This window comes from Periplaneta americana, chromosome 14 (genome assembly GCF_040183065.1).
Source record: "Periplaneta americana isolate PAMFEO1 chromosome 14, P.americana_PAMFEO1_priV1, whole genome shotgun sequence".
NCBI classification, from domain to species: domain Eukaryota; kingdom Metazoa; phylum Arthropoda; class Insecta; order Blattodea; family Blattidae; genus Periplaneta; species Periplaneta americana.
The window spans coordinates 139,471,107-139,495,666 of record NC_091130.1 but is presented as its reverse complement, the minus strand read 5'-3'; the positions used below and the strand labels follow the sequence as shown (position 1 = coordinate 139,495,666).

Sequence of the window (24,560 nt, the reverse complement as noted above, 5' to 3'; positions counted from 1 at the left end):
ACAGACTGACCCCATTCTGTAACTGACTGACATCTCTGAATTTTAAAATAAAGTTGCACTTACGGGACCATAAATAGTAAGAAATGATATGAAACTTGATAAGTAATTTAAATGAATAATATGTTTTCCAGAATACAAAAATTAGTTTGCTTAACCATGCATCTTAAATAACACATAGAACTATTACATAGGCCTACTTAATAACATATAGACTATAGTTCTATCTCTGTGAGTAAATACTGTATATACCAGCCATACGCATTGGTGTTTAATTTTAGGACTATAAGAATGTTACAGCAACCTTGACAGAGATTATCTATCACTCTATATGGCATCAACTCCCCAGCGTAAGACAGTATGTTACGTTATCCAAGCGCGTTCCTAACAGTCTGGCACTGACCTCCTTATCGATTACGATAAGGTGACGCAGATGACAATTTATATTTCCCATGTCTATCGCTGTTATATGTTATGTTCATAATAATAGATTAGAATGCTGAGTTCTACTTTTAGATTGAATTTGAACCATTGGAATTAAAGACGTAGAAGCACTCCACGGCACTCGTTGACTCACTCATTTAGTCTAACAAGTAACACTGTCAATATGTCACTTATCTGAACAAACTTCAGTTTCTTTTCACACACGGTACCTGTGTATCTTTCGCACTGATTGTTCACAAGACAGTTGTGCATATTCTATAACATAGGGATCTAACGCTTTCACGTAATGAACTCCATGAGTTGCCGGAATAGGTGCAAGATGTTCAAATTGTTTTTCGAGATACTTCTTTCCTTCGTCTATCTCAATGTGTGCTACCCCCTGAACAATAATTTGGATGTTTTTATTGCTCACAATGTTATAAAATTCTGTAGCGCTTTGTATCTTCTTCCTCGATTTCGCAGCCATCCAGGTCATCCTTTTTACTTGGCCTCCAATCGCATCACGGCCCCTTTGCCATGATATGACTGAAAGAAGTTCCATTCTATGTTAAATCCAAATATGCGAGCAAGCAATGTCACATTTCTCAAAGTATAGGCATACTTCTGTTTAAAATGACTCGCTGCTCCATCTGAAAATATTTTTACCACAATGTTCGGAAGAATCGTCAAAATTTCCGAAAATACTTTTCGTAAACAAACATCCACTGCATATTTGTCATGTGCTACATAATCTGACACTAATGCAGAGGATTTCTTCTGAACTTCCCTGTCACCTTCCTGTTTAAACCAGGCAACAGCAGTAAATATTGAGACCTGCTTATTGCTCCAATGAGCTGCCTGAATCTCATTTTGCTTTTTTCAGGTATAATTACTGCACACTTAACACCAGTTCACGTGTAACTTCACCAAGGCCTTCCAAGTAACTAAGCACGCTGTGAGAATGAACAGCTTAACAGCTGAGAGCGCGACATGTCAGTCACTCACAATGCCGCTGCGGAAAACGAAATCACTTTAGAAGAAAATGTTCTAACACTTTTTTAATGGTCATGTAGTAATAACGCAGAATACCAAAGGAAATTTTAATCCGTCAATTATTGTGCTGTGTGGAAGAGTTTTTGTATGTTTATTGTGACGGACTGACCGTAACTTACAGTACAAATAATTATACTGATTTTAAGTTATTTAGGATCTTAGGATACTTCAACTAATTTCATATTTACTTCAAGGAAAGACCAAAATATAGTATACTAAAAAAACGGCTCTAAATAAAACAAATTTACATGTCCAAATTGTGACACGAAACATAAGTATCTTTACGTGTTTTTTTAGGTGTTTGGAATATGACAAGATCTGCAACAAGTTATAGACTAAAAGAAAGATTATTTGAGACATTATCTTACGAAATAAGGCAGTTTAAAGTATAAAGAAACATACTTCATCAACAAAAACAGTCCTACATCAATTTTAAAAAGTTCACCTCAGTATGACATCTTCATGGAATTGCTCTACAATTAATTTTTTATTTGTCCTATATAAAATATATTAAAATTTACATAATGTTTTGAGACCTAATTTTTCTATTTTCAAAGAAATGGGAATTATTGTAGTCTACCTTTTGCATAAATTCGTATTAAATCAGTGTACAAAATTTCAGAATTCTGTCTCTAATGGTTGTGGAGTTATGAAATAAAATGTGTGAAAACTTTCAAATTGTGGAAAATTTAATTTAAAGTAAAAAGTGAATTCTTAAAAATATTATTAGTAACATTTTTTAAACTTTTATCAGATATTTAAGTTCTAATAAGTCTTGTTGCGGTACCTTGTAATTTTTGTCCAATTGTGAGTTCATTTCATTATAAAATTTTAGAAATTTAGAGCCTACATTTTCTGATAATAATTGTGGTCGTTCACGTACATATACTCTTAAGATTTATTTGGCCTGGAATTCAGTGGATTGTTAAGACTACATTCGTTTTGTTTTGTGTACGTTATACGTACTATTTCTTTCGTGACGTAGAATCGATAATAGCTCCGATATATTTGGAACTTTCAATTCCATCCGATAGTTTAAAGTCCCAAAAGTTGTGCGATAATACAACTGTAGTCAAAGTTTTAAATTCAGTTCTGTGATACGTCTTTACATTTAAATGAGGTGAATGTTTTTTAGATATCCGGAAGCTGGCTGTAGAAGCTGGAAAAAACTTGAAGTGAACATTTCTTCGAAGTAAAAATCCTAAACAATCAAGACTTCAGTTTTCCAAACACAAGACCACACTGCGACGTGGTTACACATTTTTCTTTCCTGCTGAAATCGAGTATTGACATGGAAGTCAGGGTTTCTTTGACCTCCATTCTTTACGTATTTACTACATTTTGCTCTTGGGTTCAACGCACTTAGCTCCTCGATTCGACGTTGGAATTGCTATGTCCTTCGGTCCAGTTCCTGTTGTTGATAACTACTTTATTGGAGAAAAACTTGATAAATGTGTATTGTTCAAGAAAATGGAGTTGGCTAAGTTTAAGGAATGTAGATAAAATAGAGTTGACGTAACTAAATTGAATATCTCCCAGTCTTGGAGTTGTTACGGTAGTTTCTAAATGAAGTCGGGAACATCGATTTTTATTATGCGACTCTCCTTATCTCCAAATCGATTGGGCTTTCGTACGGTTATTTATTCTGAACTTTCTTTTTCCTTTTTCGTCTCATTTTACCTTTTCTTTCTGGTACAGTCCCCTATTATTTTTAATAGCAACAAATGACCTTCCAGAATTCATTAAAGCAATAACAATTATGTATGCAGACGACACTACTTTCCTATGTTCTTCCTCTGCTCTAAATCAATTACATGCTCTCAACAACGACACTCTATCACAGATGGCTTTATGGTTTGAATCTAATGGCTTCTTGCTTAATCAAGAAAAAACCATCAACTTAACTTCCAGCCTAAACTATCTAATAAATAAGGATAAAAAACTCAACTACGCAAAATTTCTGGGACTTTTTATAGACTCCAGTTTAACATGGGATAAGCACATCGAGTACATATGCACAAAGCTATCAAGAATTTTATATTTGCTAAAGAAATTAACTACTTGCGTTTCTCAAAATTATTTAAGATGTGCCTACTTTTCTTTCTTTCAGTCGATAATTCGATATGCCGTAATTTTCTGGGGAAATGGAACCAAAATTGGAAGCGTCTTGAGTTTACAAAAGAAGGCCATTAGAATTTTATGTAAATCAAATTATCTGGAACATTGTCGGCCACTTTTCAGACAATCACGGATTTTAACAATCATAAATTTGTATGTATATGATCTAGTACTTTACACTCGACAAAATATCGACAATTACTCATTAGTGGCCAATATACATGATCATGAAATTAGAAATAGTGAACAAATTAATATTCCATATTGTAGATTACACAAGAGCAACACAAACTTTTTAATTATGGGGATGAAATTATATAATGAGCTCCCAAGTCAATATTATAAATTACCAATCAATACCTTCAAAACTAGATTTTACAATTGGTTATTAAATAATCCCTTTTATTCTGTTGCTGAGTTTTTCAACACAAATTTGTATGAAATTGTATTTTAATAAATAAGTTTTAATTGCAATTTAGTTAGTTTTCTTTAATTTAAAAGTTTCAAATTATTTCATGTTTTCATTGTATTACTCAAATTTTACTCTTTCTGTTATTAGTGTTTTTATTAATGTATTTATATGTTGTTTTCAATGTATTCTGACGAAGCCTAAAACTGTTTGTCTAATGGCCAAATAAATTGAATTGAATTGAGTCTTAAAAGCTAAGCGAAATAAGGAAAGGTACAACATGTAGTCAATATATTTCCGGACTGCACTTGTATTTATCGCACCGTTAAACATACACGCGCGTGTTACTGAAGATCATTGCTTCCATGCCTGTTGAGTCAGTCTATCAAACAGCGTCAGATTGTCTGTAAAAACTGAGGTTCTACACGTGATTTTGTGCAAACATATCAAGAATCTATTACGATTTTTCGTCGCTTTATGGCTAGTCTTCCTTTCTGCATTTCCAGTAAAGCATTTAGTATAGATTCCAGGCGTTTTCCTGGTTCTAGATAACTTCTTATTTTCCTATATCCTGTGTGTTGCCTAAATTCAGTGCAGTCCGGAAATTTATTGATTGTCCCTTGTACAGCTTATCTTTTGGCCGACACTAGACAAGCACACATTACAGATGTTTCTGGTTATGTGGCCAGCACGACTTTAGGCTAACTATGTAAGGGATTATACACAAAGTTTTTCGAATGTACAAGTAACGTCAAATTACAGTTAAAATTACATTAGCGGGTTTTAGACAAAAAGCTCAGACATGTAAAATATTTCATAGAAAAAAATATTTTGCGGCTATTGTTGTGTGAGTTATGACGCCATCAGGAGCATTTTTAAATGTCACCCTATATATTTTTTTAACGTCACATCAAATTGTACTTTTTTTTTGTATCTCTATGTAATGCTTGATTTGTTTTATACAGAGGCACTGTGGTTGTCGTTGCTATGGTAACTGTAGAGTTACGGCTGTGAAGAAATGTAAAATGATTTTACCGGAAGTGGTCGCCTTGAGGCATATCTGTATGTATTAAATCTCGACGAATCAAAAACGCGCCTACTATGCAAGAAACCTCACACAGTAACCAGTGGGGAAAATATGGGAGAATGTAAAAATCCAACGGTTGATTTTTTTTACTTGGTTGTTTAGCGACACTGCATCAACTACTAGGTTATTTAGTGTCTATGGGATTGGTGATAGCGAGATCGTGTTTGGCGAGATGAGGCCGAGGATTCGTCATAGATTACCTGATATTCGTCTTACATCGCTTAAGTGCAAACATTCGCTCATATCACTCAAACAGTGCATTGCACTAAATTTTGTTGTAGTTCATCTTCTACGATTTATACTATGCCATTATAATTACATTTGCCGCTAGTATAATTTCGTGATAAATTAAAAAAAATATATATATTTATTTTATTTGTTTTTTTATGTTATTTAACTAGCTAGTTAGCTAGTGAGTACAAATTAAAATTATAAAACAAAAATGTTTCTAGCTACTACCGTAGGATCCAGGCTCGTGTACGGTATGTTCTTAGTCAATAATGTATTTACTTACTTACTTACTTACTGGCTTTTAAGGAACCCGGAGGTTCATTGCCGCCCTCACATAAGCCCGCCATTGGTCCCTATCCTGAGCAAGATTAATCCAGTCTCTACCATCATACCCCACCTCCCTCAAATCCATTTTAATATTGTCTTCCCACCTACGTGTCGGCCTCCCCAAAGGTCTTTTTCCCTCCGGCCTCCCAACTAACACTCTATATGCATTTCTGGATTCGCTCATACGTGCTACATGTCAATAATATGACATAAAATGTACAAGGACAGTTTACTAAATACAGTAAGTGACTTAATTCTAACCGATAAATAACATACAAGAGCAAAAAATAGAAGAAAAAGGAAGAGAGATAAAAAAACACATTTAATATAAATTGACAATCAGACAGAAGCCAGTGATATTCAATAAAAACATGAATATAGTGGACAGAAATAAAAGGTAAAAAAATACACACATTTGTTAATATTATATATAATGAATAATTTTATAAATCTCTTTTTTAAAAGCTTCAATTTTTAAATATTTCAAATTTGGGAAATGGTTTGTAATTTTATTATAAAATCTTGGGCCGAAACTATCACCATGTTTAAGAGCTGCATTATAACATTTAGGCTCAATTAATGGGAACGTAGACATTTGTCTTGGAGTACGATGTTCATGTCGATTAGATTTATATTTTATTTGATTTCTGTGGTAGTAAGTTAGTAAACTATATTTATAAATTTCATCAATAGTTAATACTTTAAAATCCGTATAAATTAAATTTGTTGGGAATCCATATTTGGTTAGACAAATTTTTATTAATCTTCTATGAAATAAAATTAATGGGTTAAGTACAGATGATGCTACTCCACCCCAATTTATTATACCACATTGTTAATGATCAGGGACCGGATTATTATGTAATATCAAGGTGTGAAATATGTACATATTTATGTAAGAAAAATAAGCTGAATATGTACCAAAATATGTAAAATCATGAAAATATTTAATATCAATATCTAGCAGGTATAGGATAGGTAAGACTCTCCAGTTGTGATATCATAGAGCACCCAAATTTTTTACCGCACACTTGACATATTACTATTTTTCCATCTGTAGTGAAAGTTTCGTCCATCGCAGTTCATGATCTTATTTTTGTCTTAGGGTTGAAGATACAGGGGCCATTTTAGTTAGTTACATGCATTTTAGCTGCTCCCTGTAAGAAACAAAGTACCTACTAAAACCTCAAGCTATAGGCAGTTAGAAACTGTTGTTTGAAAACTGACATTCCTGTCTCATTCAGAAGGGTAGGATTATTCCAGCCGAGAACCATACTTTCTAATTGCTCGGAAAATCCCATTTCCGTATAGTTCTACTAAATTTAAACTGAAGAGGTCAAGCAATAACCTGAAAAGCTATTTATTTTAATCTTTGAACATCTTTCCATTTTGTTCCTTTACTCCAGCTTTTTTTCAAAAGTCGGCTACTTTATTGCTGCTCATGTCAGACTTGACACGGGTTATCCATGGAAGGATTAGGAAGAGGGTGGGGTAAGATTGCAAATTGCATGTGAACGGATTGTTAAGACGTGTGCAGAACAATTATAGTTCGAGACAAATCATGTCGTCGTCGTCCCACTCCACTGCATGAAGGCAACGCTACTTTCTGAGTGATTTTACAATACAAGGTAGTTGTATGAGAAAGATTGCCTTTTGTTCACCCATATTTACAGTGGGAAATGTTATGTTTTATTTAACGACGCTCGCAACTGCAGAGGTTATATCAGCGTCGCCGGATGTGCCGGAATTTTTTCCCGCAGGAGTTCTTTTACATGCCAGTAAATCTACTGACATGAGCCTGTCGCATTTAAGCACACTTAAATGCCATCGACCTGGCTCGGGATCGAACCCGCAACCTTGGGCATAGAAGGCCAGCGCTATACCAATTCGCCAACCAGGTCGACTATATTTACAGTGGGCGGTATGGGGTAAGTGCCTCTATTACTTTCTGGAACTAAGGACGTTATGTTTCGTCCCGAAATATATCCTTTCTTTGTTAGATAAAAAGGCTTTTTATATCTGTGTATTTCAAAATTGTAAACTTCCCCAGCAGAAGTTTTTTTTTTTTTTTTTTTTCCTTTTAGAGGAGTAAAAATGAATAAAACTCCTAAATATGTAGATTTATGTAATACCAAGCCATAATATGTAATATGGGGTAAATATGTAAAAATATGTAGTATCAAATTTGAATATATTAAAGGTAATTACAAGATTCCGCAAACATTTGTTATTTATATACGGTTAGGTTGAAAGGAATGTAATATGTAATTACATAAAAATCCGGTCCCTATTAATGATTGTACTAAACCTAAAAATGTTATTCTCAATGCCTCCTTAGTGATAAAATTTTGAAATTAGTCGTATCACGAAATTATCCAAGTTTGCCCCAGTACTGCTGGTGCTACTACTTCTGGTACTACTACTGCTGCTGCTTTTTTTTTAGTAGGTTATTTTACGACGCTTTATCAACAGCTTAGGTTATTTAGCGTCTGAATGAGATGAAGGTGATAATGCCGGTGAAATGAATCCGGAGTTCAGCACCGAAAGTTATCCAGCATTTGCTCATATTGGGTTGATGGACAACCCCGGAAAAAACCTCAACCAGATAACTTGCCCCGACCGGGAATCGAACCCGGGCCACTTGGTTTCGCGGCCAGACGCGCTGACCGTTACTCCACAGGTGTTGACTGCTGCTGCTGCTGTCTCATTTCTTATATTGCTAATTTTGTACAATTACGGTGTTACTGACTACATTATGTCGTAGCAGTGACTCCTTGGAAGGCACTTTTTTGTCTCGTTATTTCAGTTAGTCTCCACCGTTCTTGGAATCGCGTGGGATGCTCTTGCTGGATATAAATGGCTACTGAGTACCATCTTGCTTATCACTGATGCAATGAAAAGCGTCTTTTGCGTTCTGTACTTCATTCCCAGGGACTGTTGATCTCCAGCATTCTCGGAATCACGTGGGATGCTCTCGCTGGATATGTACTCCATTGTGTTGATGTATAGGTGAAGTCCGGGTCCAGATTTTGTGGAAAGCAGTCGTTATAAGGTGGGTCGAGCTTGGCTGCTCCTTCCCTTTTATCTTTTCATATACGGCGATAAATTGGACGCTTTGTAGTGCTGGGATAATTCCACTTGCAGAGATAGCGGATAAACATGTTATATACCGCCTGGATTCCAAGAAGTGGCTTTAGAAATGACATTTGTCGGCCTCTCTGAAGGCTTCGCTGTTGGCGTGTTTTTGTTACCTTCATATATCACTAAAACCTATATGTGAAACTAGGACAAAACCGTTACTGTTTCAAACGTTCGTAACGAACGTATTGGAACAAAGGATTTTGAAGTGGAAACAGTTGTTTCGAAAACTTTTGTTCGAGTGACAATGAATGAAATTTCGACTGATCTTTTTTTTTTTTTTTTTTTTTGAGGTCTTATACACTGGCTCGCAAAACTTTTGTCCGATATACTGTACAGTTTTTAAGTTGGTATCTGTACTGACTCTAAGACAGTAGCGTAGGCGGCAGGTAGTCTTCCCGCAGGTAACAAACCACCTCACCTCACAACAGAAAGGATGAACCAAGCTTTTTAGGCCCAGTTGTATAAAACTCCCTGACTAAAGATCAACTTTGATCGAAGATCGAAAAGTAAACCGAGTTCAGACACTTCTTCTATTGTATAAAACTTTTCTGCGATCAAATTACCTTGGTTCAAATGCAATCTAAGTTCACGTGAAAAGGAGTTGGCAACATCGCATAAACAGGTGAAATACGTGATGCGCGGACCATGTTATACAGGTTTGTTCAGTGTTGCCAATCTAGCGATTTTAACTCTTTTTCAACAACAATTTCTTTTAACTTTTATATTGCTTAAATAGGGATTTAGTGACCTTTTTAGCACCCCATAGTGACAAAATTTAATCTTTCTTTATTGATAATGAGAAATCTGGCGACTTTACAACTACTTTTTGGCGACTTTCCGTATTACACTCTGTTGGAGACACTGTTTTTTTTTTTTTGTGCAATGTAAATAATGGCGGACAATAAGAAGAAGGTTGACTGTTCTCAAAGTTGTTATCATGTTATGGTGTTTGATACTGCTAAACATAATAAAGCTTTATAAAACGACAATTTTCGTTTAGTAATACAGTTAATTGAACATTTATGAATGTACCTATCATATCCATTAATAATTAATGGTTGTTATAAACATAATATAATTATAGGTTATGTTATTTGATACTGCTGAACACGATAGAGCCTTATAAAATATAAGAATGTTTGTGTATTAAGGCAAGAAATTGAAAGAAATATATATAAATGTACCTAACGTATCTATTAATATTAATAATAATGGATATTTTATTTGCATAATCTGTCACTCGTATATTTCAAACAGAAAAGAAATAACTGAACTTGGATCATCTAACTTAATCGGAGAAATTTCTTCAGTCAAAGTTGACTTTAGTTTGAGACAAATTAAACTCAGATTAGACTTTATACAACACAAAATTCCAAGTTCAACTGAAACAAGGATCAATTTAACCTCTGATCTAAGATTAAATGGTTTATACAATCGGGCCTTAGTAAACTTAAAGAGAATATGTTTACTTAGTGGTCTAATGATACAGATAAATTTAATAAACACGGCATTTTGTAGCTCCTCTTCACGCCATGGTTCTTTGCGTTATAATGCGCCTATAGCTTTTTTTTTTTTTTGGCTGTTGTCATGGTAATAACACTACGCTAATAAAATTACATTGATTAAAGGTGGCACCAACAATCAATAGATTAATATTCTAAAAAATCGGGTAAATAATTTTATTAAGACAAATTTTTATGGGTGTGTGTATAATTTAAAACTTGATTGTCAATTATATCTCGTAGGATACAGCAGTTTAATTTATATTTTGCACACATAAAAAAAGGTTTGCATATTACTCTCATATAGTAATGGAACGAAAATGTGGATGTAACGAACTAAAAAATAAGCAAATCATATAGAAATACCAAATTTCTATGCTTTCAACACCAAACATGATATTGGAACCATATCTGATACAACAAAGATGTGTGGTCCACACCTGTGGAGTAACGGTCAGCGCGTCTGTCTGTGAACCCAGGTGCCCCGGGTTCGAATCCCGGTCGAGGCAAGTTACCTGGTTGAGGTTTTTTCCGGGGTTTTCCCTCAACCCAATACGAGCAAATGCTGGGTAACTTTCGGTGCTGGACCCCGGACTCAGACTCATTTCACCGGCATTATCACCTTCATATCATTCTGACGCTAAATAACCTAGATGTTGATACAGCGTCGTAAAATAACCCAATAAAAAAACAACAAAGATGTATAGATGGAGGAATTGTCCTGTTGAAAAAATATAGGAGTAATTATATCAGGTTGCAACTTGCGCGTGCTAGGTAGCATATTTTCCAGTATGTGGATATATTGCTGGGAAGTCAAATTCTCTTCAATTTTACACAGAGTTCCTCCTCATAGCCTGGAAATCCATCCCCAAACAGCGACAGAAATACGTCCACTGCGTTGTGTTGATGTTACATAATTCTGGCTGGAACCTTGTGGACGCAATAGGACGAAATACCTGAATAGGCCCATGACTGGTGTTTGAGAAAATCTTTTAATTTGAAAATATTACATTTTCCTATGGATATTCATAATATTCTTGTCAAAACGCGATGTGATCTATTCTATGTTTATGATCCAACATGATATATATACGTGCAGGGAAGATGAAAAATTATCATGGAATCTATATATGTATAATTTGAACTGGTAATGGAAATTACGGGAAAACGGCTCGACGGATTTTAATAAATGACCCCTCATTTTGAAGCTTGGAACTCGAAGTTTTTCGGAAAAATAGTAGTTTTCAGTGAAATGTCAATTTTTAAACATAATTTTCCTATTTTCAAAAATCCATCTGTCGTCAGTTTTGAGAACCAACTAATAGCATTCACGGCCGACTTGATATTGCCTTCGCTTTTTTGTAAAGGAGAAGCGAAGCGAGCATCAAGTCGGCCGTGTTACATTTCAGAATAAAACAAAACACATACTACAGTAAACAATATTACACGAAGGCCATGATCTGCAAGAATGCTGACATATTTAGAGCTCAAATTAAATTGGTTATTAAAAACTTAACTTACTAAAAATAATTTACAGGTTCGATTCTGTGGTGTGTGATTTTCTGAGTACAGCTGTGTATTGGATATTAAAAACTACAAAACTTGAGGTGGTTTGATGACATTATTACCATTAGAAATGAAATATTATTGTAGTTAATGCCATGATGTGACTATTTTTAATTAATTATACATATTAATGCTATATTGATGATATGAAAGTGAAACGTTTTGGGGTTATTTAAGTAGATGTAGAGAATAACTTAAATTAGATTTTGATTTCTATATTTTACTGAGTGGCGGCTATATAGTATATGTTACTGAAAGCTATAAAACTTACGTAAGATAATATTATTAAAAATCAAATATTTTTATAATTATTAATCAAGTGGGGTTGGATCTTTTTCATATATTTAATGGCGGTGTGGTGTAGATATTTATATGCGTGGTTCTCTTCAGTATTGGCTCAAGAGAGAGAGTATCTTTCATTGTTACGGAAGCAAATAACTTTCCCAATGTCTGGTATTCTTCATTGAAAATAAATCTGAAAAATGTTTATTTGAACGTCTAATGAACTTAGTTTGCTGCATTTGCTGCACAAGCCACTAGTATTATATAATACTCAGAGAAATAAACAACTCAATGTTTTATTTCTGTCGGTTACATATACTGTTATTGCTCTAAAAGGTTGTCTTTGGTTCGATTAGCGACAACTCAGAGTTCTAATACCTCCCTTCCTAGGACGACATGTGGAGTAGGGTATGTAGACATGCGAACATAATATCTAAAAAAAATTCACTTCCACATTATTTTATAGGACAAAAGTTTTGCGAGCCAGTGCAGCATCGGGTAAGCTACAAAATATTGACTTTGCATGTACGTTTTCAGATTTTTTTACTTAGTGTTTTTTTTTTTTCGTCTGACTGTTGCGACAGATAGTATTTATTTAATCTCGTGGGGTTTAGAACATCAGGTCTTCTATGCTATACCATCAGTAGTAGAAATACAAAAAAAAACAACAACAACAAATGCAGAGAGAAGTAAGAAAAATAAGTAAAAGTACAAATGCAAATACAAAAAAGTGAAAAGAAATATAAGTACACAGATAAAATCACAGAACGTACAAATGAAAAATGTACAAGTAGACTATATTAATTGCCTAATATATTTACAGATTTGAAGAGAAACAAAGGAGCAACATTTTCGAAACGTTATAAGAATGAAATTAAAATTTTCAGCTGGTTGCATTCTATTCTACTCAATAAGAAAATGCTTACAAAACTAAATTTTTTATCACTATTAAATTCCGACAGTCTTTGGTGTTTCTGGAATGGTATTCCACAGACGCGATAGCAAAATATTCAATGATAATTAGACCGCAAACTTGTGAATTCTAAACGAGACAGTAGAACAAGTGGACACCTTCTTATACTTGGGTGTACTATAAGCAGTAACATGATCTGCTGCCAAGAAGTCAAAAGAAGAATGGCAATGGTAAAGGAAGCTTTTAACAGAAAAAGGAGCATCTTCTGCGGACCTCTGCAGAAAAAAAACTAAGGAAAAGACTAGTGAAGTGCTTTGTGTGGAGTGTAGCATTGTATGGTGCAGAAACATGGACATTACAACGAAGTGAAGAGAAACGACTACAAGCATTTTAAATGTGGATATGGAAAATGATTGAGCGTGTGAAATGGACAGACAGATTAAGAAATGAAGCTGTGTTGGAAAGAGTGGGGTGAAGAAAGAATGATGCTGAAACTGATCCGAAAGAGGAAAAGAAATTGGTTGGATAACTGGTTGAGAAGAAACTGCCTTCTGAAGGATGCTCTGGAAGGAATGGTGAACGGGAGAAGAGTTCGGGGTCAGAAGAAGATATCAGATAATAGACGGCATTAAGATATATGGATCATATGAGGAGACAAAGAGGAAGGAAGAAAATAGAAAAGACTGGAGAATGCTGGGTTTGCAGTGAAAGACCTGCCCTTGTGCAGAACACTGAATGAATGAACTTATTGCAATTGCGTGTTTTTTTTGTTATTTTTTTTATTTGACATATTGAAAAAGTAAAACTGGATCTTTGCCGATCATGATTTTTACGTTCGAGTAAATCAACTTTATTTAGCATAAACTAGAACTATAACTTAGAACTATAAATGATTGGAATGACCTACCTGCAGCGGTCTTTGAGGAGATTCAAGAATAACTTAAAAAGTTGTGTATAAAGTGCAAATTAAAATTAAGGTGACATTTAACTTTTTAAGGTGTATTTATTTAGCCTGACGAGTTACTTCCTTGGTTTGAATTGTAAATTATTTAAAAATAGCGTGTAAGAGGGCCTTAGACTAGAAATTTTTAGCTTAAATGTAGTTCTGTTTATAAGTATGCATAAGGGTATAATTATTTGTCTTATTTGAACTGTTGTGAAGCGAGGTGAGTCAGTGAAGTTATGGTTTTACAGTGCAGTGAATAGTTCCGATCAGTAATAATTTATAGCGTCAATGAAATGTGTTCTAATATTATCAGTGAAATCTGTTATAGAGTGTCAGTGAAATGTGTCCTAAAGTGACAGTGAAATGCGTCATAGTGCCACTACAGTGAGTGAGATGAGAGTAAAGTGAAAGACATTGAAACTTATGTAGGGCCTATACATATGTAGGTTGTATTGTAAAATTAGGTTATTTTATGTTTTATTATGAATTGTAATTATTGTGTTAAATTATATTGTGTATATAATTGTATCGTGTATTGTATAATTGTATCGTGTATTGTAAATTTTATTGTGTATTGTTTATATTGTGTATACCACTGCCACCGGGTGCTTGCCCACTTCCAGTGTAAATAAATACATGCATACAAATGCATATTTCGAAGATTTTCCCTTTTAAATGCATATATATTTTTATTTTGCATATTTAAATGCATATATTAGAGTCTTTCCTTGTTTTCCCCGATTTATTATCTAATTTAAAAATTTCCCTGTGATGAAAATAAGAATTATTTCCAAGAAATACAAAACATAAGTAAAAAATAAAACCAATAATTAATCATAAATTGAAATTGCCACGATGATAATGGATACTTGTCCTTAGTGTATAAGTTAGGTCGTTTTCCACTGTAACAAGAGAGATTTGCGACAATAAAATCACGTACTGTGGAGGTCTTGAAATTGCTGCGACCACAATGCTGCTAATGGATCTGATTTCATCGAAACAAAACAATGCACTGTTCCTGAGAATATTAAATCGCCATTTCGTATTCCCTCATGTGATGTCTTATGGGGGTAGTTTTTCTTTGTGTTTAATTGTGTTTGTCTTGGAAACAAATAGTTGTAGCCAAGAGAATTTTCCTTTCTTTATTTTCTCGAACTTTTGCAAAGACTAGACTGGAGTAACTGAAATAACAGAAACAAAGTTTACTTCTTCGTGCATTGGATGATAAAAATACTTTCAACTTCGCGAAAAGTTGCAGAGAGTGGATGTTTCGTCTTGCTTCTTTCAAGACGTCATTCTATCTGCGTCATTGAAGTGATCGCCTTCTTCCTCGTTTTATACTTACGTTGCAAAACGTAACTTCTTCAGAGGCCATGCGGAATGGCTCAAGGAAACAAACTGATTATGTATTTGGTGTGTTGTAATATAAATTTAGATTTATATTACATTATGTCATATTCCAATGATGAAGTCGTAATTACAGAAACGAGATAACAGATGAAAACTTTATACAGGGTGATCACGAGAAGTTACCGCCACTTATGTCATATAAACATGGGTCCTATTCTCTGTATTTTCAGAGTTACACTAATTTGAAGTTGTTTGTAAAATGCTTATGTGCGAGATCGTGCGTATTTGCTTGTTTTCCGCACAAAACCAATACGCGGTAAGTGTGAAATACCACATTCAGTATTCCCAACGTAACACACATAACAATTTCCCTCTTCTTACCGCTTAAGCGTCATATTCATTTTACTGCTTTAGGCTTTTAACATATTATTTTTAAAGACGTTCATTATAGTAATAATTATAAATTGGAAACTTATCACTGCAATTTCACCTAAATTGCACTGTTAATTATTGTTTTTAAATATTTTGCACGACAAAAGCAACATTGGTACTAGGATTCACAAAACTGCAACCACAGTCTCCAGTGCATCGACTTCCTGCCAAGTGCTGCCATCTATAGTGCTAATGCTTCAACTTCGACGGAAACTGGAAAATCAATATTCATGCAAAAAAGTTTCACAATAGAAAAAACTGGTGGTGGTGCTCCAGTGACACTGAATAACTGCACAAATGTGACAATTAATTTTAATGTGCAGAAATAAATAATTTTTTATAATTTCAATGTGCAGGAATAAATAATTTTCTTAAAGTATTAAAATGAAAAATAAATCATTACATAACATTACCGTTTGTTTTAAGTTCGCATTTATAGACTGGGGAAAAAAAAGACAGACGTATATCACGGCCTGCTGGAGTATAAGTAAACACAGAAAACATTTTATAGGAACAATGTTGAAGATAGATATATTTGTTTTCCAAAGTTGCCGTCATTGAACAGAAACCAAGATGGAGATTTCATTGCAACTAATTAGAAATTCCTCTTTTAGGTATGTAATAAACGGTCTTCGCACAAAATAATGTATGATACACGAGCGGTATGTTTGTTTTCATGTTCGAGGAAAAGATTGAAAAAGCGAAACGTAGTTGAGATTTTTTAATTTCCGAGAACATGAAAACAAACATACCGCTGTTGTAACGCGTATTACTAGTTTTCTTTAGTTTGAAGGGTAAAAGAATATTGCAAATAGAGAATGAACCTTTCAGAAGTATCATTTATTTAATTAGCTAGTGTTCCGAAGCTAAATATGTGTTGTGAATTCCTTAGTTGCTTGATACATAATTGTATTTACAATTTTTAACTACAAAATTGCATTAGGCTACGGACTGATCACAGAAATTTTATTGTTACAAATCACATCGCTTCTAGCGACTGGATTCTTTTCAGTTGAATTTTGCGTCCTAATGTACAGTAATATGTAGGGGTCGGATATTGATGACCTAAAAAAAACCTACTTAAAATTATCATTAAAATGTCCTTAAACTAATGAAAAAATGACATACAATTAAAAGAAAATGACATTTAAATATTATTCACCGTACTCGCACCACAACTTCTTAAAAAATTAGTCACCTTGTTTCAATGACTGCCCTGCAAATCTCGGAGAGAGGAGGCAACTTCCTGGAAGTTAGCTAAGATAAAGGAAAAGAACATGCAACAAAATGAAGGTTTTAAGGGAAAACTATAGATTTTAATGAGTGTTTACAATGTGTTTCAATCAGGAGTGTCCATGTCAGTGCCTTCATTCTCTGTCTCCTCCTCTCTCCGCGCTTCACTTTTGTTACCAGACCTTCCAGGTGAGAGAGTGTGAATTACAAAACAATTGTGGGCGCAGCGTGCATTCTTGCAATCTTTCTGTTAAAAATACTGTCTACTACAAGAGACATCCTTCGAACCATCTTGAGAACACAATGTCCTGTCCAGGACATGGTGAAAGTTTCCCCCTTCCGAACACAAATTCTAAAGACACCCTTGTACCGACAAAAGAACAGTAGCGGTCAAAGCCTCACTTAAACTAAGCTCTTGTCAAGCATTTTATATCCCTTTCGTGTGTGAAGTGAAGACTTCAGTGGAATGAGGGATGGACTTTAGAGTCTGTTCCAAACTATAAAACTCGAACTTCACTGTTATGGACTTGGTCAGTAGGTAATTACTACTGATCTATTTGGTTAGAAAATGATTTAACAGACCTATCGGTAAAGAAGAAAGTAAAATGCATTCCAAATATTCTAAAAGTTCTTCAAAATATAAAAAATGACCAAAATATTCTGAAAAAATATAAGAATTACCTATTAGTTCAAAAACGTCAAAAAAATGCAATATAATAGTACATTATGCAACGAGCTTATAATGGTAGCAATTAACAGGCGAGGATGTTTATGAAACGAGCGCAAGCGAGTTTCATAATTTTCATACGAGCGTCTTGATTACCATTGTAGGCAAGTTTCATACAACTTTTTAAGCTCGACCATATTTCTAACTAGAAATTATTCATAAGTATTCATGTTATTGTTATGTGAGTGCAATAGCCTATCTCATAAATTGTGAGATGTGCGCAGACGCGAAAGTATTAATTTTTTCTGAGAAACGAATGTCGACGACCTCGATATAATCTAGAGAGTAAGATAAAAATTAATCTAGATATAACCTTGAAATTGAATTCGATATTGAAAAACGAGAAGACAAATTGAATTTATTTGAATATTATTTACAATTAACGCTAATTATTATAGTAACAGAACGTAACCTTCTGCGACAGTATTGGATTTCCAGCCTCCGAGACGTTTCCCTAGTTGTCTTTCGATTGCATATCCGAGAATAATCGAAAACCTGAACTTTAATGAATAGGTGTACTTTAATGACATGCATTAAAGGACTGCTACCAGGTGTATAATTACTACATTTTGGCATGGTCGAGCATAAAAATAATTTTTTTGTACGTTGATATTAACATGGAAAGGAATTCTTTATTAATAGGCATCGTCCTAATGTGAAAAATAAAAAGATGTCTTTTCATCAACATCCGCCCTCTAGGCTATTTTGCAGAAATAAATTATAAGCCTACATTTTGCTTCTTCTACTCAATTTCGCATTGTATTGCGGATTGCAAAAACTACAGTAATATACGCAAAAAGGTTACAAACATAAAATTACTTATTTTGATAGCATTTGGACACATTTCGCATTTATCGTGATTATGAAATTTTTCCATCTCTAGTGATGAGATATATAATGGTAGTTCGTAAATGCAGAGATGTTTGTAAGAAACTTCGCTATTTTTTAGTTTATGTGAAGAACTGCAAGACGAACCCTTGTCGAAAAACAACAAGAAAGGATACACAAATTGAATTTCATAGAACAATTCTTTTATGGGAGTGAAACGTGGACTCCAGAAAGAACTCGGCAAAGAAGAAAGATTGTGTCTTCGGAAATGAAATTCCTGCGCTCCGTTGCTGGATATTTCCTACTAGACCATAAACGAAATGAAGATATTAGAAATGAATTGAAGGCACACAAACAGAAAAAAGTAAAGAAAACAAAGTAAACTGGAGAAATCATGTGGAACAATTGTACAGTGTACGACAACCGATATTGCAGTTCTAATGCTATGTAACGAAGAAAAGAGACAATGTAATTATTATGTAACATTATCCCCTAAATGAGTTTCATACGCTTTTTTAGTACGATAGCATTATAAAAGAATATTAATAAAATAATAACATCTGATTTGTAATAATGGGCAGTTTGATATCATGGTTTATGGCAGACCTGCAGAACTATAGCTACTCGGAGCGACTGCTTATTTTACCCCTTCTTACCCCACCCACCTTTTCTACCAGTGCGGTCATCTAGTTAAACTCGGCTGCATCAACATTTATTCTCGCGGCGGCAGGTATAAAATACGCTATCAACAATTACAAATGAACAGATAATAGAGTCCTTAGGAACATACCTTTAGAACGTAAGAGAAAATGAATGAGGGAAATAAGTTAAAAGACATGTAAAATAAATTTTAAAATGTATGTGTGCATATAGCTAATGTAAGAAGGTCTACATACTGTATGTATATATCGTCCTATTACTAGTAAAGTCGATTAAGTCCACTTTTTGTGTAAAATAAGTTAAGTACAGTCTCCGACTTATCTTTCCGTGCTCTGTATTCTACTAAAATGAAGCAAGTCCAAAATGTTGCAAGCAGGCAACTTTATTTGAAGAATTTATTATGATTTTTCGTGCATTAATAAAGTTTTAATTCCTGTTTTTACAAAACTTGCAATACTGGTATTAAATGGTTTTACTAGTAATAGGACGATAAATAAATTGTATGTTGATAAGTGAGTGATAGCTATATGACCGGATGTCAATGCTGTCATTCAACAGCCAAATAAATAAATAAATAAATAAATGAATAAATAAATAAATAAATGAGTAAATAAATAAATAAATAAACAAACAAATAAATAAATAAATAAATAAATATTTTTTATTTTACTTGGTTACATAACGACGCTGTATTAACTACGAGGTTATTTAGCGTCGATGGATTTGGTGATAGCGAAATATTTGGCGAGATGAGGCCGAGGATTCGCCATAGATTACCTGATATTTGCCTTACGCTTGAGGAAAACCTCGGAAAAACCCAACCAGGTAATCAACCCAAGCGGGAACCGAACCTGCGCCCGAGCGCAACTCTGGATCGGCAGGCAAGCGCCTTAACCGACCGAGCTACGCTAGATACAATTTTAGTATAGTTATATGTGTATAGCATTTTAAAGAGAGAAAATCAAATAATGAATTGGGGGAGGGGGAAATCAGCCAAAACCCAATTTCGTTCCCCCTTAATATGAATACTTTTCTCGTCAATTTTTATCGATCTCGTTACGAAAAATGTACTTCACATTATAGTCTATTGTATCCCTATAACGGTTCTATAAAGTTACTGCAGCAGAAACTTCTAAATTCAAATGATGTGTAGCAACTTACCTCACATCCCAACACGCAGCTCCAACCTCCAAGCTCCTCTATCGACATCTGGATCCTTGTGGTCTCCGAGTATTTTCCGATCCGTAATCTGGAATTGCCATTGATTAATTCGATTCCCCCTTCCAAACCGCGACGCTTGATAGAGTCGTCGTCTGAGGCAGTTCTCTTTGTGGTCGTAACTGGAAGCTATCCCTTTATGGCGGGTCATAGGCCTTCACGTCTATGCTTGCGTCAGAGATTAATGTGGTTTTTATCATGAAACCGTTGGCGTATTTATTTTCAGAGTTGAAAATTTGAAACCAGACCTGAGTGATAGTGTTACCCTTTCCAGTGGAAGCTGAAATAAACTTTAATTAAAACTCTATTATTAGTTAACAGCAACATATTCAGCTAGATTGATGGACTAAAACAATGTTTCCAGGAGTTCTCAGCAGAAGCATTGCATATCATTAGTTCTGTCACTTATATTGCTCACTAGATACACTCAAATATAAACTTAAATATTACTTACGCGTATTTACATAAAATATGCACTAAAACAATAAAAATGGACATAATATACAAGATCGTCATCATCGTCCTTGCAGGTATTAGGCCTAGTGGCCTGTTATGGTCTCCGTCCATCTTTCCAGGGGTCGTCACAAAGATCGTATTCCATGTGGTATATAGCGGAGAATTTGTCTTTGGAGTCTGGAACGGTCCATTCTATTGTCATGGTTAAGCCATTTTTGTCTATAGTGGTTGAGATGTCCATAAATAGGTGTAATTTTCAATTATTTTTTAATTAGTTCATTCCTTTTGTGGTCAAGCAAGCTGTAGCCGGCAGTCCTCCTTAGAAATCTCATTTCCGCAGTTGTTAATATACAAGATAAACTTCTATAATCTTTTCGCTGTAAGAAAAATCCTAATGTAAACAATAGCACGTGATTGAAGTGAGGCTTCATTGGCCACTGTTTGGCGCCATAGATTCTCAGTACGTGTTCCCGCCTACTGTTGTACATTCTGTTTCATGTTAAACATTTCCCGTTACTCGTCAAGTAGGCCTAACCTCACTACTATGCATTCATTTGTTTAGGAAACATTTATTTTATAATTACTACAATTAAATTATTTTTAAGTCTTATGTTTTCGCAATGGACAGTTGAGGATACAGAAGCCATACTTCAATACTAGCTTACGTGAACGTACTACGAGCTCAAGTGACGCCAGCTTGTTACAAGAACAGACTACCTCGGTATTACTGTTGGTATTCATCCGAGTTCATAGTACATAACAAAATATAAAAGTATCTTTTCTTTTACATAGCGTTTTATACATGAGTGAAGTTAAATGTTTAATCGTATTTAACAACTAGAATTTAATTATTTATTTTCAAATAATACAATATTGTGGTTTCCAAATACGAACTATATTATCCTGCTTCATGTGAGGGTTTGGACTGGGAGCCAATCACGGTTATGACAGCAACGTGCTTATGTTTACATTAGGATTTTTCTTACAGCGAAAACAGTATATATTATGTTTTATTAAACCTAAAATCGAAAAACAAAATGCATCATGCATGAATTTATCCCTAAAAGGGCCAAAACGTGCAAATATACACAGACAACGTAACCTATTTTAACTCGCTAGGCCATGCAACGGATATTTACCAATTTTGAGAAGTGTAGCAACCTTATATAAAAACATTCATTTGCGTGAAAATCTTGTCTTTAACTAGGCTATTACAGCTCGACCAAGTTAAGTCTGCGAGCCGAGAGGGGAAGATGGAGACAGTTCTGTAGGGAAAGGAGTCGGTAACGAGAGGAGACCAGTACAGTCTCATATGACAGCAAAGTTTACCTACTGCGCTTCAGTTCATAGAGCGGTAACAATTTAAGACGATTTGAAATAGACTGTACTTCTACTTCTCCTTGACAGTAAGGTTTGGCATTCTGATTGGCAAGCGTGGACGTAGGAGAGAAAGTTGCATGAGGGGGAGGCAGCGTAACTGTTGCCTTTATCTGAAGACAAGGACAACAAATGCGTGCGCTCCGTAGTGTATTTTAAACGATGTGCACACGTTGAAATCTGAGCGTGAAGTGACCTATGTGGCAACTGTGTTTTGCCTCCACATTCCATCCCAATATCCCCACTCGCAGACTTGACTTGGACGAGCTGTACAATATGAGCGTATTCCGAATCTCAGCGCTGAACAATCTGATGGCATTACGGTGTTCCGAATTTCACCGATGACGTCACTGATGCGCCACCGGTGACGTACCGGTTCCATCACCTTGCAGAGATAATGACAGTCTCCATCAGCCGCCTTGTATAGGGCGGGAATTAGCAGACGAATGACATCGTGCACTGTTGTGTCATGGCGGTGTGTTCTGCTGTATTGTTTGTAATGAGCACAACGTAAAAACAATATGTTAATGGCTTATGAGCGAACATGTCAACGGACCAGTTATTACTACCGGTTCAAGAAATAAATTGTTTATGCTCTCTTTTCTTTGAACGAAATGACAGTACGGAAATTTTGCAAAATCTGGCTAGCGTAGTATAGACAACTACTTGTACAGTCGCCATGACAGCCATCGAACCTTCCAGCAGTTTTGTTCCTATTTCGCTGCAGCGTGACGTCATTGTTGTCCACCGGTCCGGTGAGATTCGGAATACGCTGTATGGCTTGCGACTGATGTAAAAGATGCAATCAATAACTTTCCGGACTGCCCTGAATGTAGACAAAACGCAGAACATAGGAAACGGGGAAAATTATTATAACCAGGGAAACGCCTGGAATCTATAATAAATGCATGACTTGAAAGTCAGAGAAGAAAACTAGCCATGAGGCGTAGATGCAGAGATTCCGGGAAAAATCGCGATAGGTCCTTGACATGTTTGCATGTGTAAAAGCTCAGTTGTTAAAGACAATCTGACGCTGTTTGATAGACTGGCTCAACAGGCATGGAAGCAATGATCTTCAGTGATACGCACATGTATGTTTAACGGTACAATAAATACAGTGCAGTTCGGAAATATATTAATTGCATCTTATATACTTGTAGTTACTGCCAGCCCAAATAAAGAGGTTTGGACGCCCCTGGTCTGGCTAAAGTAAGTCTGAATGCTTGATGGTGATGATTCTCAACATCAACTATCAACATTTAAGCTTATGAAACCCAACGATGAAAGATGAGTGGAACGGAGAAAAATTCTCTCCGGCACCGGGATTTGAACCCGGGTTTTCAGCTCTACTTGCTGACGCTCTATCAACTAAGCCACACCGGATTCCCATCCCGATGTCGGATTGAATCCTCTCAGTTTAAGTTCCACCTCTTGGATTCCCTCTAGTGACCTACCCTCATGTACTGCGTCATAGATGTACGACAGTGGCACAATGTCCACACATGTGCAGAGGTGCACTCGTTATGAGTGACTAGTTGGCCAGGATCCGACGGAATAAGCGCCGTCTTAAATCACTAAGTGATTATTTTTCGTATATAATATTACGATGTACCGAAGTACATATAATATTTCCGTGAAGAAATTCTGCGTCATCATATGATGAAACATGAATGAAACGGAGAGGATTCGATCCGACACCGGGATGGGAATCCGGTGTGGCTTAGTGGATAGAGCGTCAGCATGTAGAGCTGAAAACCCGGGTTCAAATCCCGGTGCCGGAGAAAATTTTTCTCCGGTCCACTCATCTTTCATCATATGATGAGGTAGAATTTTTGCACGGAAATATCATATGTACTTTGGTACATCGTAATAATTATAATTTATCAAACCAAATTTTACATTACTTGTATTTGCATATTTTGTTTTAGAATAATGCATAATATTTCATTATACTTATATTATTTTGACATGTTTTCCTGTTAAACGCATTAAAGCATAATTCGATTTTTTTTAAATAAAAACATCGTATTCTGGTTTTAAAAACTTGTATTGAGTAAAATTATTATAATTATTTTTGCCAGAAAAGTATTGAAAATAAATGCAAGTTTAATCTCATCTAGCTTGATCTATAATGCTATTATATTTATTGCTTATTATTATTATTATTATTATTATTATTATTATTATTATTATTATTATTATTATTTATTAGTGATATCAAGAAATATAGATATTATTTTAATGTACTGAAGTACATATGATATTTCCATGCAGATATTCTGCG

The 24,560-nt window shown here is 34.9% G+C and overlaps 1 protein-coding gene across 3 annotated transcripts in view; it reads left to right on the top strand.

Annotated features, from left to right (window-relative positions):
- LOC138713759 (uncharacterized) overlaps positions 1-24,560 on the top strand; it is a 567,666-nt gene that overhangs the window by 285,701 nt on the left and 257,405 nt on the right. The window lies entirely within an intron of this gene.